This window comes from Hyperolius riggenbachi, chromosome 10 (assembly GCF_040937935.1).
Source record: "Hyperolius riggenbachi isolate aHypRig1 chromosome 10, aHypRig1.pri, whole genome shotgun sequence".
Lineage (NCBI taxonomy): Eukaryota > Metazoa > Chordata > Amphibia > Anura > Hyperoliidae > Hyperolius > Hyperolius riggenbachi.
The window spans coordinates 83,883,213-83,900,982 of record NC_090655.1 but is presented as its reverse complement, the minus strand read 5'-3'; the positions used below and the strand labels follow the sequence as shown (position 1 = coordinate 83,900,982).

At 47.7% G+C, this 17,770-nt stretch overlaps 1 protein-coding gene across 2 annotated transcripts in view; it reads right to left on the bottom strand.

Annotated features, from left to right (window-relative positions):
- The window catches only part of RTKN2 (rhotekin 2), a 254,071-nt gene that overhangs the window by 6,971 nt on the left and 229,330 nt on the right, over positions 1-17,770 (bottom strand). Inside the window, exon 15 of one of the 2 annotated variants that reach the window (XR_011024318.1) lies at positions 15,472-15,542. The exons of the other annotated variant lie outside the window; for it this stretch is intronic. The gene's annotated coding sequence lies outside the window, so the exon portion shown is untranslated. The remainder of the gene's footprint in view (positions 1-15,471; positions 15,543-17,770) is intronic. 2 annotated transcript variants of the gene reach the window in all.

Sequence of the window (17,770 nt, the reverse complement as noted above, 5' to 3'; positions counted from 1 at the left end):
CACATTAACAAACAGCATCATTACAGCGACATGCGTGGCATTAAACCTACTGAACGGAATCTGTTATTGCGCTATGAGAGCTTCCATCCACCTGCTGTCTTCAAATCGGTAGCAAGGAACCAATTGCTCCGTGTTGAGAGAATAGTTACGGATTGTCATGTTCTTGACAACAGAAGACAGCAGATGGTGGATAAACTCTCCAAGCGTGGATATCCCAATGATCTGATTGAGGAAGAATTGGATAGGATCAAGTCTGAAGGTGACAAGGTTGGGACGGTCAGAAGGGACCAGAGTATGCGACTGCCCTTTGTGTGCCAGTTTCACAGTTTATCCAATAAGGTCATGGCATGTGTCAGACGACACTGGCACATTTTGGGTAGCGCATACCCAGAGATTCCAAAATTTTGCACTCCCCCTATACCAGCCTATAGGCGTAATGAGACCATAGGCAGCAGGTTAGTCAGGGCTGATACTTCACCCACTGTTAGTGTGCTTACCAGTTTTTTGGGCCCTAAACGGAAGGGGTCCTTTCCTTGCCTTTCATGCACTGAGTGCCAGCATATGTCCAAGGGGTCTACATTTGGGGACAACTTCCAGATCAGACACTTCCTCACTTGCCAGAGCTCCTTTGTGGTGTATATGTTGACATGCCCTTGTGGCTTACGATATATAGGAGAAACTACACAGAAAGTGCGGGACCGCATTAGCCAACACAGGAGCTCTGTCAGGGGGGAGACGTCTGATCTTCCAGTAGCCAGACATTGGAGATCCGTGGGCCACAGGGACACGGACCTTAAATTTATGGTTATAGACCACATACCGAAACCCAGAAGAGGGGGGGATCGAGTTTTGCTCCTTAGAAAACGAGAGGTCATGTGGATCCATAAACTGAGGACCCTACACCCATATGGGTTGAATAGGGATTTTGACCTACATCTATATTTATGATATATATTTCTTATGATATTACAGATTGTATATCTATACGAATTACTTGAATTGGACGACATGGATTGGATAAAGACACAGGAATCTGATATATGGACTGCCTTTGGAACAGATAAGTGTGAATCAAACACTATCTGCTGTATGGAATTATATGCCTTGCTGTCAGTGTGATGGGTGTATACCTTGCATGTCACTTCCTGTGTGGGCGGGTATATATTTGATGATGTTACTCATACTTGTTTGGCATTGAGGAAGGATGGACACAACCGAAACGTCTGCCTGTATTACCTTTATTGCTCAATAAAAGAGCTGTGTGCTGCAACTCCTCACATTTCTTAGTTAGTTTTTAGCCATTAGTTTTAAAATAAAATGTGCTACTGTTGATAAAACCCACATATTTTCCCATTTGTCCTAGTTATTACAACTTTTAAATTATGTCCCTAGTACAATGTATGGCAACAATACTTTTTGAGAAATAAGGGCTCTTTCACACTAAGACATTGCGTTGGATGCGACGTTAAGGTCGCATAACGTGCCCCTAACACAATGCATGTTAGCTTTGAAGTTGGACGTTACATTGTACTGCGTTATGCGTCTTGACGCATACGGATCGAATGAAAACAGCGCATGCGGCACATTTAAAAAAACAACAAACATTACTGAGCATGTGCAAACAGTCTAACGCAGCCAAATAAGTATAACGCACAGCACGCTGCACTTTTATTTAACGTGCAGCCTTATACTCCAACGCAACGTGGGCACTTTGAACAGCCCATTGATTTTACATTACTGTGAGTTGGGCTGCATTACAGGCTGCTGTAACGTGCGGCTGTAACGTCGCACTGTGAAAGCAGCCTAAAGGTGTATTTTTTCCGTTTTGTATTACTTTATAGGATATCACTAATTACAAGCCCTTATTTGCAAAAATAACAGTAATATAACCTTATGACATACATACTAACAAAGTTGAGTCCCTAAGGTAACTATTTATGTATTTTTCTTTTACATTTCCCTTTTTTTTTTACACAAGTGTTTTATTTTGGTGTGTGTGTTAGGGGTTAATTAATGGGGATCTATTTTTACTTAATTTAATGTATGTAGGTGTATTTTTATTATTTGGCCACTAGATGTCCCCCCCATTTCAGGGGCAAACCCAGGATTTTCATGGAGGGGATTCCTGAAAGGTCTACCTCAGCCACGCACAATACAGTATAATAATGTGGTAGGACATCATGTTGGGTACACATAATGCAATTTCCCGTCTGACTGAAAACAGAATAGATCAGGAACAGTTTGTATACAGATAATAATGAGGACAGCCGACACTGGTGATGAAGGGGAAAGTGAAGCATTCACACGGTAGGGGCACAGGGCTGTGCTCATACCTGACTCTTAAGTTCCCCAGAGCTGCTCCATGCTCTGTACACTTGCTGCTGCCTTATCCAAAGTCAACTGTAGCCGGGAAAGAAAGGGGGCAGTGCTGTGAGCTGCACGATACTTGCAGATATTCTGGTGTCTTAACTTGTGCCTTTCCCCAGACACTGCACCGGCCCTGGTCTGAGGTGGAAGGGGGGGATTCTGGGCAGCTGTAATCCCCCCCTGCGTTTGCCTATGCATTTTATTCATGTGTGCTGCAGTGGTGCTCAGCAGAGCTCGAATATTCGAGTAGCTCGGATATTCGAGCTCTTTTTCAGCTATTCGAGCTCGAATACCCAGCTCGAATAGCTGCAGCTATTCGAATGGGCTATTCGAGTTAATTCGAATAGCCCATTCACTATTCGCGCTATTCGAGCAAACAGCGCTATTCGAGCTCGAATACCGAGCTCGAATAGCGTCATAGCCCAGATTGATTTCCTTAGAGCTAATCAGAGGGCTCCCAGGCCCTCTGACGGCAGCCAATCACAGAGGGGGACCCTGGCCAGCCCCTACCCTATAAATAGCGGCCGCCATGTTCGGTTTTTCCGTCCTTGCCTGACTTTGTACAGAGAGAGATCTGCTCCTTTGTGCTTTGGCTTAGCAAGAGCTTTATTGTGGTCAATCACCTAGCGTTTTTGCTCACATACACCTCCTATATACACCTATATTGTTGTTAGTTAGATAGACATTGTATTTTAGTTAGTAGCTTGTGTGTTACATAGAGACAGCCAGCTGCTGCAGGCAAGCTTACACAGCTTTAGGCCTCAGGGTCTTGCCTGTGTGGGCACAGCTGTCCTCCTGTCCTCTGTTAGTTTATTATACCAGTGTTTCTGCTGTCCTTTACTACTGAGTGATTGCATTTTGTAGTATACTGTAACTGTAATAGGACACTCACTGTCACTGTTTGTTCGTTCATAGATCCTGCGTGTGTGCGTGCAGTATACACACTATTTCCTTCTGATTACTACTGATCATTGTAATTTCTAGTTGTACTTACTGTTACTACTTACTGTACTAGGGACACTCAGTCACTGTTCATAGGCTAGCTCCTGCGTGTGTGTGTGCGTGCACTGTCTGTAGTGTACTACACACACTCTATTTCCGTCTACTGAATCTGATTACTACTGATTATTGTATTTTCTAGTTAGTGTACTAGGGGACACACTCACTGTTCACTGTTCACACTTACTGATTACTGAATTATTGTATTTTGTATTAGTACTGTACTAGTAATCACTTAGCGATCTAATCACTTAGTGATTAGTGTCACCTCACCCACCAACCCACTCCATTAAAGTACCCCACTTTTTCACCCGCCCTTTTAAAAAACTTTTTTGTTTACGCCCAAAACATCAAAGATGTCTGGAAGTGGCAGCCAGCGCGGTTTGGGCAAGGGGAAAGGCAGCAAGGGAATCAGGAGGAGAGGGAGCAGCATTGTGGCAAGCCGCGGCCGCGCCACCATGCACAGTTCCGCAGCAGCAGCAGCAGCTGCGTCAGTGGCTAACATTCCGCCTCTAGCCACTGGCCGTGGACGCCTTGGGCGCCGCCCAGCAGGAACATCTGCAACTCACGCTGCAGAGACACAGCAGCAGCAGCGTGTAGTACCTGCTCCTATTTTCCTCCAGCCGGGTCGGAAACGTCCCATTGAGGAAAAGGATGCAGACACTGTGGTGCAACTCATGACGGAGGATGAGCAGCCCGCCATCAGCTCTGCATCCGAGGCCTCCACCCTCACCACCACCACCACCCCTGTTCGCAGCAGCCGCCCAGCAGGGCCTGGGGAGGAGGCCAGTTCACCGTCACTTGGCGATCTGTCATTCAGCAGTCTTTTGACCCCAGGCATCATGAGTAAATTGTCTGCTGTTGTTGGCGATTTTGAGGAGGAGATGCTGATGGGCACTTTGGGGGAGGAGGGATTGGACAGCAAAACTCTGGCGACAGTCAAGCAGCCCATCCATGCATCAGGAGAGGAGTTTGGGGGGTCATCATCCCAGCAGGACATGTTTCAGGAGGGGGAGGATGATGATGACACGGTGACAGACAAAGACTGGGTGCCACCAGCTCCTGGGGATGTCGTCGTCAGCAGCTCTGAGGAGGAGGAGGAGGATGCGCTTGTAGGCCTTGCAAGGAGGCGCATCATTGCAAGCATTGGCAGCAGTAGGCAGGTCCCACAGCCTGCTGGTGTCTCAGGCTCAGCAGCAGCAGCAGCAGCATCTGCCAGTACCACCACCAGCCGCACCCAAGCCCCCCCCCCCCCCCCCAACCACCACAGAGAGACAGGCAGCAGCGGCTCCAGGCCGTAGGGGGTTGTTCTTGTCACCAATCTGGCGATTTTTCACAATGCCCACAGTGTACAGCAAGTACGCCACTTGCAACCACTGTCAGCGGAAGTTGAGCCGAGGTGCAGACCCCTTAAAGTTCAGCACCAGCTCGCTCATCAACCACCTTGCTGCTAAACATTTCCACCAGCATGAGGAGTTCCAGAGGCTGAAGGCATCTGGTGCTGGCAGTGGCACCACACCCATCACTGCACAGCCTTCAGCAGCAGCAGCAGCAACAGCAGCCACCCGCTCTCCTGCTCCTCCAGCAGCACCAGCGGAAACGCACTGCTCCTCCCCCCTCTGCAACTCCTGCCGCCGACACTGAGGCCTGTTCTGGCAGCCAGTCCTCAGTGGCCTCTTCTGCTGTGTCCGCTGATTCCCGTGCTAGCAAAAGGCCACGCCAGAGCCTTTTGAGCGAGTCCTTCCAGGGGGTGGTTAGGGCTCTGCCTCCCAGCAGCCGTCGCGTGTCAGCTGAACGGCTTGCTGGCACGGGCCATGTGCTCCCAACTCCTGCCGTACACGCTCGTGCAGGAGGGGAGCGACATGCGTGCGCTGCTTACTTGTGCAGCCCCAGACTGGCAGCTCCCCAGCAGACACTACTTTGCCCGCAAGGCCATTCCTGCACTGCACCACTTTGTGATGGCCAATGTGGAGCGAGGGCTGGAGCACGCGGTTGGTGAAAGGGTCCACGTCACCATGGACTCCTGGAGCAGCCGCTTCGGGACAGGCCGCTACCTGTCCTTCACTGTCCACTGGGTCAGCTTGATGGAAGGGGGTGAGGATGGGAGAGCAGCAGCGGGCACAGCAGCAGCAGCAACATAGTGGGTGGTGCCACCCCGCAGGGTCAGGGGAACTGCAGCAGGTTCCTCCGATCCTCTGCCATCCTCCGGCACACCTGGCCAAACCCCCCGCCTCAGCAGCAGCGTGAAGGCCCGCAACTGCCAAGCGCTGCTGCAGTTGGTCAGCCTTGGGAAGACCAAACTGACGGCAACCCATGTGTTGGCCAAACTCCAGGAGCAGGAGAGGATTTGGCTGACCCCCAGAGGCCTCAGAGTAGGAGAGATGGTGGCTGACAATGGGGCCAATCTGGTTGCTGCAATTGACAGGGGAAACCTGACCCACTTCCCCTGTGTTGCCCACATGCTGAACCTGGTGGGGCAGAAGTTCTTGCGCACCTACCAGGGGATGTGCGAACTTCTGGAAATGGCAAGGAACGTTGTGCGTCACTTTCGGCGCTCGGCTGCAGCCTGTGCGAGCCTGGAAGACGTGCAAAAGGAGCTGGAGCTGCCACGCCATCGGCTGATCCTTGACGTTCCGACTCGCTGGAACTCCACCCTGGCGATGTTGGAGCGTCTGGTTGAACAGAAGCACGCTGTCAACCAGTACCTTGACCTGGCCACTGTTTCCGCCGCTCAGAGAAGGGACAAGACCAGCAACATCCCGTCCATCGTCCCCGTTGACGACTGGAGGCACATGCAGCAGATGTGCTTAGTGCTGGCTCCCTTTCTGCAGGCCACTAACAACCATGCTATGGTCTGCGAGTGGGTGCCCCTGGTTTGTCTGCTGAACAGGGCCCTCGATGCTTTGCTGGAACAGGGAGCGGCAGCCTTGGACCAGCAAGAGCGGCAAGCAGCTGCACAGTCCACCTCTGAGGGGGAGGAGGAGGAGGACTTGGTGGAGGTCCCTGACCTTGCTGCTGATGAGGAGGATCAGCACAGCGCAGCTGAGTTGGTGCGGGGGTGGAGAGAGGATGAGGCGGCAGAGGAGGAGGATGAGGACAGCACTGCCGTCGATGTGCCAGCACACGTGGCCCGCCTCTTCCCAATGGCAGCGCACATGCTGACGTGCCTGCGCAAGGACCCCAGGGTGATCCAGATGAAGCAGAGGGAGGACATCTGGATCAGCATGATGTTGGACCCACGCCTCAAGGGGAAGTTGAGCCAGTTCCTGCCGCTTGCAGGAGGAGACCCAGCGTAACAAATAAGGAGCTTGCAGCAGGCCCTTGTTGAGCGCTTGGAGGAAGCCTTCCCCCAGCCTTCCACCCCCACTGTCCAGCCAGCACAGAGGCAGCAGCAGGTGCCTGCATCCAGCAACAAGCGCCCCACAGACCTGCTGTCTCTCAGCAACGAGCTCTACAGGACTGTAGAGGCTCCGGCAGCAGTGACTAGAGAGGAGGTGCATGCAGCAGCATCCTCCTCCGGTCACAGCCAGCGCCTGACCCGCATGGTGGCTGACTACATGGGGTCCTACAGCAGGCTTGACAGCGATGCCCCTGTTGATCCCATGGAGTATTGGGTCAAGCGCCTGGAGATCTGGCGCGAACTGGCGCAGTACGCCCTGGAAGTGCTGTCCTGCCCCCCTTCCAGCGTGCTGTCCGAGCGCTGCTTCAGTGCAGCTGGTGGCGTGGTCACCGAGAAACGCTCACGTCTGTCTCACAAGTCTGTGGACAGACTGACGTTTCTCAAGATGAACCAGGCGTGGGTGGAAGGCGAGTTCCTGGCCCCTGTTGTCGGCGAGAGGGGGACATGAACTGGCTGCCGGAAGAACCATCGTTAATGTGCCTTACCACCCTTTACCACCTCCTGGCTCCTGCTCACTAAGCCAGCCTGGTTCACTTTGACTATTACGTCGCCTGCAGCCACACATTTTACATCTACAGTGGGCTGCTGTGTACTGCCCTTCTGCTGTCTGTCTGTCTGTGTTTCCCACTGCCAGGGTACACAGAATTACCTTCTGCTGCCACTCTGCCACCAGCTATTACGTCAAACAATAGCTATATCTGTGTAATTTGCTGTAAAAAAAAAAAAAAGTAAACCACTAAAAAAAAAAAAAACATTTTTAATTTTTTTGAGGTGCCCGGGTTGAAAACTGTGTTGTCCCAGTTGTGTATTGGACACGATGTGGGCTGCACGACCGCTGTCTGGGACCTCCTGTTGTATTTATTTAAAGCCCTGGTATCAACGCTAGGTACCAGGGCTATTATGTCACGCTGCCTACCTACCTGCTGCCACACTCACACTACTCCTCCATTCCTCCTGCTGCTGCTGCTGCCTGTCTGTGTTTCCCACTGCCAAGGGTACACAGATTTTACCTTCTGCTGCCACTCTGCCACCAGCTATTACGTCAAACAATAGCTACTCTCATTACTCCTCCATTCCTCCTGCTGCTGCTGCTGTCTGTCTGTCTGTGTTTCCCACTGCCAGGGCACACAGAATTACCTTCTGCTGCCACTCTGCCACCAGCTATTACGTCAAACAATAGCTACTCTCATTACTCCTCCATTCCTCCTGCTGCTGCTGCTGCTGTCTGTCTGTCTGTGTTTCCCACTGCCAGGGCACACAGAATTACCTTCTGCTGCCACTCTGCCACCAGCTATTACGTCAAACAATAGCTATATCTGTGTAATTTGCTGTGAAAACAAAACAAAAAAAACATTTAAAAAAAAAAAAAAAAAAAGGGTTTAATTTTTCCGAGGTGCCCAGGTTGAAAACGGTGTTGTCCCAGTTGTGTATTGGACACGATGTGGGCTGCACGACCGCTGTCTGGGACCTCCTGTTGTATTTATTTAAAGCCCTGGTATCAACGCTAGGTACCAGGGCTATTATGTCACGCTGCCTACCTACCTGCTGCCACACTCACACTACTCCTCCATTCCCCCTGCTGCTGCTGCTGCCTGTGTTTCCCACTGCCAGGGTACACAGATTTACCTTCTGCTGCCACTCTGCCACCAGCTATTACGTCCAACAATAGCTACTCTCATTACTCCTCCATTCCTCCTGCTGCTGCTGCTGTCTGTCTGTGTTTCCCACTGCCAGGGTACACAGAATTACCTTCTGCTGCCACTCTGCCACCAGCTATTACGTCAAACAATAGCTATATCTGTGTAATTTGCTGTGAAAACAAAACAAAAAAAAAACATTTAAAAAAAAAAGTTTAATTTTTCTGAGGTGCCCGGGTTGAAAACTGTGTTGTCCCAGTTGTGTATTGCACACGATGTGGGCTGCACGACCGCTGTCTGGGACCTCCTGTTGTGTTTATTTACAGCCCTGGTATCACCGCTAGGTACCAGGGCTATTATGTCACGCTGCCTGCCTCATTGACTGCCTGCTGCCACACACTCATCCTCCTCCTCCTGCTGCTGAATTTACCTCCTGCTGTCTGTGTGTTTCCACTGCCAGGGAGCACATACAATGGCGCTTCCACCATGCGCCACCAGCTATTTGTTACGCTCAAAAATAGCTGCATTTCTTCAAAAAAACAAAAAAAATATATATACTTTTTAATAATACTTTGTGATATTATTTTTAGAGGTGTCCGGGTTAAAAACTGTGTTGTCCCAGTTGTGTATTGGACATGATGTGGGCTTCACGACCGCTGTCTGGAACCTCATGCTGTGTATTTACGGCCTGGTACCACCGCTAGGTACCACACAGCCTATTATGTCTTGCTGCCTGCCTCATTGACTGCCTGCTGCCACACAATCATCCTCTTGCTGCTGCTGCTGAATTTACCTCCTGCTGTCTGTGTTTCCACTGCCAGGGAGCACATACAATGGCGCTTCCAACATGCGTGCCGTGCGCCACCAGCTATTTATTACGCTCAAAAATAGCTGCATTTCTTTAAAAAAAATATATATAAAAGAGAAATAAGTGAAGAAGAAGAAGATATAGAAAAAGAAGAAGAAGAAGGAGAAGAAGAAGAAGATATAGAAAAAGAAGAAGACGAAATAGAAAAATAATAATAATAAGAAGAGGATATAGAAAAAGAAGATATAGAAAAAGAAGATGAAGAAAAAGAAGATGAAGATGAAGATGAAGATGAAGAAGAAGAAGAATATACACTACTGAACAGAATTTTGGACACAACTTCTCTTCTCTTTCCACCTTTTTTTTTTTTTTTTTAAAGGAACATCCCCTTTGAAGACGATATAGAAGAAGAAGAAGAAGATATAGAAGAAGAAGAAGAAGAAGATAATAAAGAAGAAGAAGAAGAAGATATAGAAGATAAAGAAGAAGATATAGAAGAAGATATAGAAGAAGAAGAAGAAGATATAGAGGATAAAGAAGAAGAAGATATAGAAGAAGAAGATATAGAAGAAGAAGAAGAAGAAGAAGAAGAAGAAGAAGAAGAAGAAGTATATACACTACTGAACAGAATTTTGGACAACTTCTCTTTCCACCTTTTTTTTTTTTTTAAAGGAACATCCCCACATAATCACTTGCTGTTGTTACTTGGAAAAAAAGATGTTTCTTGCATCATTCACCCTCAAAACAAGTGTTGGAAGCTATTTAAGGCCAATTCGAATAGTCAGCTCGAATAATGAGCTCGAATACCGACTCGAATAGTGAGCTCGAAGTCCGAGGTCGAATCGAATAGTAAAAAATATTCGACTCGAATATTCGACCGAATTCGAATAATTTACTATTCGAATTCGACCAAACTCGAATAATAAAAAGGGGTATCCGGGCATCACTGGTGTGCTGTGAACAAAATGCAGAAAAGTGTTCTGTGCATATTTTTACTTTCACTTTGTTAATGACCACTGGCATCTCAATGATGCTGGTGATCACCGATTAGAGACTCTTTCATCGGCTTTGGAAACACCTGTTCCCATTCAAGAATCCGTGTACTAACAGGTGGTGCCAAGAACACATGCAGGAGCGCACATTTGGTGGGCGATTGCAGCAGAGTATGTATATCTACATCCCTGAGGCTAAGATGAAGTCTCAAGGGGCGTAGATATACTGTACTCAAACCAGAAACTAAATAAGGGCTAGTTCACACCAAGAGCACTTCTGAGCATGGCCCACTTTCACTTTCGTGACCTACAGATCACGAGGCTGAAATGAGAGATTCATTCTCTCATCCAGCGTGTAGGGAGGCGGAAGAGCGGCAGGGGGCATGGCCAGGGAGAGATAGCTGCCCAATGACAGCTCTGGAGACAGTGTAGGAACACCCCTGGTGGGCGTTTTGAACAGGAAACTCCTCTCCCCTGTGATTACCTCTGAGATGGCGACAATGTTACCAATCTCGGAGGGCTATATCGCGGTGGTGGGGGGGCAGGGGGCAGAGAGTGGCTGTGTGGGGACACAGAGGCATGTTCTCTGCCTCATAACATGCCTCTGTGTCCCATCTGCCCACCTCGGGTTCGCTTTACCCTCTTGAGAACCTCTTAATCCCCCCTAGTAACCAGGCCATTTTTTACAAAATAAGCCACTGCAGCTTTAAGGCCTCGCTGCAGGGCCGCACAACTCAGCACAGAACTGATTCCCCCTCCCTTCTCTGCTCACCAGCAGAGCTTTCTGTTGGTGGGCTATGATTGCTCCCAGGATTTTTTTATTTTTTTTTATAAATATTTGTTTTTGTTTTGTTGTTAAATAATATTTTTTACATTATTTTTTTTACAAGTCCCTCCCTCCCTCCCTCTGCCTGCCTATGACAGTAGATCGCTCCTGTCCCCAGTACAGCGCTGCCTTAGATCGCAGTGCTGTAGAGTTTTATTAGACAGCGGTTTGCCGTCTAACAGTCTCCTTGCAGCAATCGCCGCCGGGAGATCCCATGCAATCTCCGCCCACAGCTATTCACGCCAATTGGTGTGGAGTGATCCTGGGGCTGTCGCGCTGCTCACACCAATCGGCTTGGAGCAGTCGTTAGGCAGTTAAAGACTACCTATGCGTTGCAGCCAGCTGTGGATTTCTAAAGTTGGGTGAAAACGCAAACTGAATCCTGTCTGGAATCAGTGCTGTGTTTGCTGTACAGACTTGTCTGCATATGTTCCTGCAAGATAAAGTAGCTACACCAAGCAGGAACAATTGTTACTTACATGACACACCTGCACTAATTGAGTGACTGGCCTCAGTAATTAATAGGATTATGGTGATCAGCAATCATTATATGCATGTAAAAATGCCTTATTAAAAACCCTTCACAGTACAACTCTGAATAGGTAGCTGCTAGGAGCCTCAGTTCAGTTCATTCAAAACACCTTTACAGTCTCAGCAATAACATGTCCATTATCTCACATTCAAGTAAACGTTTCAATGAGCCATAGGGAGTGTCGCAATACTCCATTCAGTTCAGCAGCATTGAATTTCATTTTCATGCGTTCTGTAAACTGATTGCACCTGAAAGTATTTTCAAAGCAAGCTGCAGACAGACTTCTAATAAAAACCTCTAGCGTAAGCTCCCCCCCCCCCTTCACTGATTATTGTTTAAAAACTGCTTACAGGGTTCTTGGACACAGTTCAAAAAGAGGGTTGAATTCCTATTCGGCTAAAAGCATATTTTGAAAAAAATGCTTAAAAAGGAGCTTTGTTTGCTTTGTGTGAGTTCGAGAGGATTTAAATACGAATTGCACAACTCTTTTAGTGCAATTAAAACACTGCTGTTTGAAGTTACAGAGGGAAAAAAAAGACAGAAATCTAATTGGCAATACTCATAAATCAATGGAGCGTGTTCACTTCCAAGAAATGTTGTAACACAGAACTCTGCCATGTTAGTCATTCATTAGGAGTCGTCAAGGTTGCTAGATAAAACATTCATATAACCTTTGGCTAGATTAGAAATAGTTCAGGCTTAAGGAGCTTACAATGAGACTACAGGTTTTTTTCTGTATGTGTATAGATGTTAAGTCAGCATTACGTAAATAATATTTTTCAAAATGTAAAAAAAAAAAAAAACCTTTTTATATACCTGCAGATTAATCTGAGATATTTACTGACATTTTTGAAAAATGGCATAACTTGCATTCACCCACATCCTCCTCCCGCCCCATTTAACAACATCCTCCTCCAGCCCCATTCACCCACATCCTCCTCCCGCCCCATTCACCCACATCCTCCTCCTGCCCCATTCACCCACATCCTCCTACCGCCCCATACACCCACATCCTCCTACCGCCCCATACACCCACATCCTCCTACCGCACTATTCACCCACATCCTCCTATCGCCCCATTCACCCACATCCTCCTACCGCCCCATTCACCCACATCCTCCTACCGCCCCATTCACCCACATCCTCCTCCTGCCCCATTCACCCACATCCTCCTCCTGCCCCATTCACCCACATCCTTCTACCGCCCCATTCACCCACATCCTCCTCCTGCCCCATTCACCCACATCCTCCTACCGCCCCATTCACCCACATCCTCCTACCGCCCCATTCACCCACATCCTCCTACCGCCCCATTCACCCACATCCTCCTACCGCCCCATTCACCCACATCCTCCTACCGCCCCATTCACCCCCATCCTCCTTCCGCCCCATTCACCCCCATCCTCCTTCCGCCCCATACACCCCCATCCTCCTATCGCCCCATACACCCCCATCCTCCTACCGCCCCATTCACCCACATCCTCCTACCGCCCCATTCACCCACATCCTCCTACCGCCCCATTCACCCACATCCTCCTACCGCCCCATTCACCCCCATCCTCCTTCCGCCCCATTCACCCCCATCCTCCTTCCGCCCCATACACCCACATCCTCCTATCGCCCCATACACCCCTATCCTCCTACCGCCCCATTCACCCCCATCCTCCTACCGCCCCACTCACCCCCATCCTCCTTCCGCCCCACTCACCCCCATCCTCCTTCCGCCCCACACACCCCCATCCTCCTTCCGCCCCACACACCCCCATCCTCCTTCCGCCCCACACACCCACATGCTCTTCCGCCCCACACACCCACATCCTCTTCCGCCCCACACACCCACATCCTCTTCCGCCCCACACACCCACATCCTCTTCCGCCCCACACACCCACATCCTCTTCCGCCCCACACACCCACATCCTCTTCCGCCCCACACACCCACATCCTCTTCCGCCCCACACACCCACATCCTCTTCCGCCCCACACACCCACATCCTCTTCCGCCCCACACACCCACATCCTCTTCCGCCCCACACACCCACATCCTCTTCCGCCCCACACACCCACATCCTCTTCCGCCCCACACACCCACATCCTCTTCCGCCCCACACACCCACATCCTCTTCCGCCCCACACACCCACATCCTCTTCCGCCCCACACACCCACATCCTCTTCCGCCCCACACACCCACATCCTCTTCCGCCCCACACACCCACATCCTCTTCCGCCCCACACACCCACATCCTCTTTCGCCCCACACACCCACATCCTCTTTCGCCCCACACACCCACATCCTCTTTCGCCCCACACACCCACATCCTCTTCCGCCCCACACACCCACATCCTCCTCCGACCCACACACCCACATCCTCCTCCGACCCACACACCCACATCCTCCTCTGACCCACACACCCACATCCTCCTCCGCCCCACACACCCACATCCTCCTCCCGCCCCACACACCCACATCCTCCTCCCGCCCCATTCACCAACATCTTCCTCAACCTCATTAACCCACATCCTCCTCCCGCCCTATGTGGCCACAACCTCCTCTCGGCCCATTTGCCCACATCCTCCTCCTGCCTCCTGCACCCACAACAGTTTGTGTTTAAGTCTTCCCGCAAACCCTTGATATAGGCCAATAATATGTAGGGGTGCTCAACAACACCCTCTTCTATCTTCAAGACAATCAAAACACAAGTTGGCACTACCCAAATAAAATGTTTATTGTTGCAGACCAAGCTAATGTTTCGGGATATACAGGTTCCTTCATCAGGGCATAACAAGTCTGTCATTTAGGCTTGTGGACCGATGTTTAGAGACGGACTTCCTGGACATTTTGAAGCAAGTGATGTGTGTTCGACAGAGCCCGATGCATAAGGATGACGGCTCCATGTACCTACATTATTCTCCCGCCTATATGCCCATATGTTCCTCTGCCCTTATGCGCCACATTCTCCTCCGGCCCCATTCACGCACAGCCACCTCCTTCCACATTTACCCATATCCTCCTCCTGCCCCAGGGGCATAACTAGAGGGGAGCAGCCCCTGTGACCATAGGGGGGCCCAGAGGTGTAGGGGACCCCAGCTACTAACCTTCCCTTCCTCCGATAGAGGGGACTATACTTCAGATCAGGTGTTTTGTGGCTACACTTGTTATGGGTGTGAAGATCAGGATGGCCTCATTTGTTTTATGACCCTTGTGAGATGGGCCCAAAGGAGAGGTAAGGGAAGGAGTGTGAACATTGGGGGACCATCAAAGTTTCACTGGGGGGGCCCATGAATTGTAGTTACGTCACTGTCCCGCCCCATGTACCCACATTCTTTTCCGCCCTATGCGCCCACATCCTCCTCCTGCCCTATGCACCCACATCCTCTATAGCGCCCTGTGGACGTCGATTAGGTGGTGCATTGCAGTCCGGCAAGCCATTATGCAACAACGCATCACTAGCCTAAAGCAGCTTTTGGAAACCAAGAACTAAATGCATACACACACACACACACATACACACACACACACACACACACACACACACACACACACACACACACACACACACACACACACACACACACACACACACACACACACACACACACACACACACACACACACACACACACACACACACACACTGAGCAAAGTACAGTACACGGCAGCCAACTAAATCTCAGCTTATTAAGATTAAATCACTGAAAGTTGAACTCTGATTTTTTGCAATAGGTTTTTACAGATTGTTTGCTGCTCTTTGCATTAAAAAAATAAATAATAATTCATCCAGTAAAGCGAATTCATTTAGCCTAATTTTTCTGGAATTACCAGAAAAGCAATGCATAAACCAGGTACACATAGCCCTTAGCACACCGCAATACAACGAGGCCATAATGATAATGTAAAAGAAATCACTCACATAAATCAGCCATAGTGGACTGCAGTTATCGTTTCACTCTTACTTCCCTCCAGCCATCTGTGTTTTGTTTCCTATAAGAAACAAAATAGCATCTGAATAATTTTAAAGGTGTCAAGAAACATTAAATCAAGAAATACATATAAATCGGTACTAACAATAACTTATTTTAAATTAAAAATAACAAAAGCTACACCTATCAAAATCAGAAGCAGTCCAGGTAGTCCCATTGACAAGAATTTAGTGGGTGGGGAAATAAAGCATATTATATATATATATATATATATATATATATATATATATATATATATATATATATATATATATATATATATATATAGCACCAATATACTACGCAGCGCTGACACGTTTACATACTGTATCTGATTTTTTTCTGTAAGATAAGTGGCCCCTCTTAATAGAGTACATTTGCTGTAATTACTGTATGTTGCTTTGCACAAACAAATCTGTTTACTATTTGGACACTAAAATGAATGTCATTCATGTCAACAATATACATACCGTACATGAGTTTAACCAAGGAATTGCAGTGATCTGGAAGGGAGTTGTAAAGGAGTGCATGACTAGTGGCGTTTGAACATTTTATTTCCATTTTGGGCAAAGAGGCCGATAATAAACCTTTAAAACAAACCTGAACACCACTGAAATCAATCATGATGGAGTTTGAGTACTATGGAAGAATGTCATAGCACTGTACGGAAGCTTCATTAGGGTCTGCTGCAATCAAAAAGCATTGTTCAGCAGCTATCGTGGCACCATTCAGTACTTTTGTAACCATTTAACCTTAGGGATGAGCCTTCAGAGGTAAACCAAATCCACTGATTGACCTCCTCACTGTTTGGTCAGGGCATCCTTGCCAATCACTAACTTAGCTATGGAGAATGAAGACAATCAGCAGCATTGCTGACCTCTATTTGCACCCCTAGGTTTAGAAGCGTATAAAATAAATCAAGTGGCTACCTTATACCTACCAACAAAATGGCAACTGGATGGAAGAATTGAAGAATGGCTGAAGCTCTGTCTGACAATCCTCATAGCAGCTACATTATGTAATAATAAGGGGTCCCTGACTCCTTGGACTTGATGATGACTTGTGTGCTGTTGAACTTTTCAATTAAACTTTGGGACACTACAACAACTGAAGATGGATGGTATCCTAAAATAGTTTGCTGAACTGAACACCACCACATTGAATATCTAAGCTCTAACCCTGGCAGTTTGACCCAAGGTGGCCACACACGGGTGCACACCTACATACAATTTTGATTGAGCCAATACATTGACTAGCTGTCCAGGCCGAAAGTAAGTTGGAGTAAATCAAACCTCACTTGAATGAAGGAACATAAGGTTGAAATCCAGGAGCTAACCACCACCAATCACATCAAGTATGCCATAAAATAGTAAGTAATGGGTATGGTTTCAGCCACTTTTCTTCACAGTAATTCAAAACGTTCTGAGAAACAAAATTGTATACATTTGTGTGAAATATTTTATGGGTTTATTTGTATTGCCTGTTATTGCAATTCATTTTTGAATACTAATTTTTCGTTGCTTAGAACATACTTTGAAATGTTGCCAAAAACAGCATTTCTGTGGTCAAAACAGATGTCACGAAAAAGGACTTTCAGAAAACTTTCAGGAGAGTTTTACCCAAGAGTTTTATCAAAAGGACTTTCAGAAGAGTTTTACCCAGCGTGGTTTCTGCTGAGCATTGTATTATGTTGAAAGAGGACATTACCGTTCATAATATGGAAACAACCTGTGTTTATGCTCAACTTCTAAGTTCATTAAATAGGTGAGTTTATTTAAATGTTTGAAGTTGATACATTTTGAAGGCCAAAAAATAAATAGAAGGTATACTATTACAGATTAATCCTATTGAGTATCTAATTCATTGTTCCTTCAGAGAATTCTTTTTTAAAGGACAACTATCATGAAAAGTTTTAAAATTAAAAATACATGTTTGCAAGTTTGCAAATATTTAGAGGAAGTACATTGCTCTTATATCAAAAGGCACTATAAATCGATTTTCTCTTATGTTGATGTCGCTTACATTACGTAATAAAGATCTGACAGGTTTTGGACTAGTCCATCCCCTAGTGGGGAATACTCAGCATTTAACTTATTTTATGCAAAAGCACTACCTGTAAATCTATATAGAGATGTTGGCCGATCCCAACCCCCCCTCCACACTATTTTGACAGTTGGTCTGAGCAACTGCCACTCAGTAAAGGCTTTTGAAACCAAAGAAAAACATTTTCACGAGGAGATGGACTAGTTA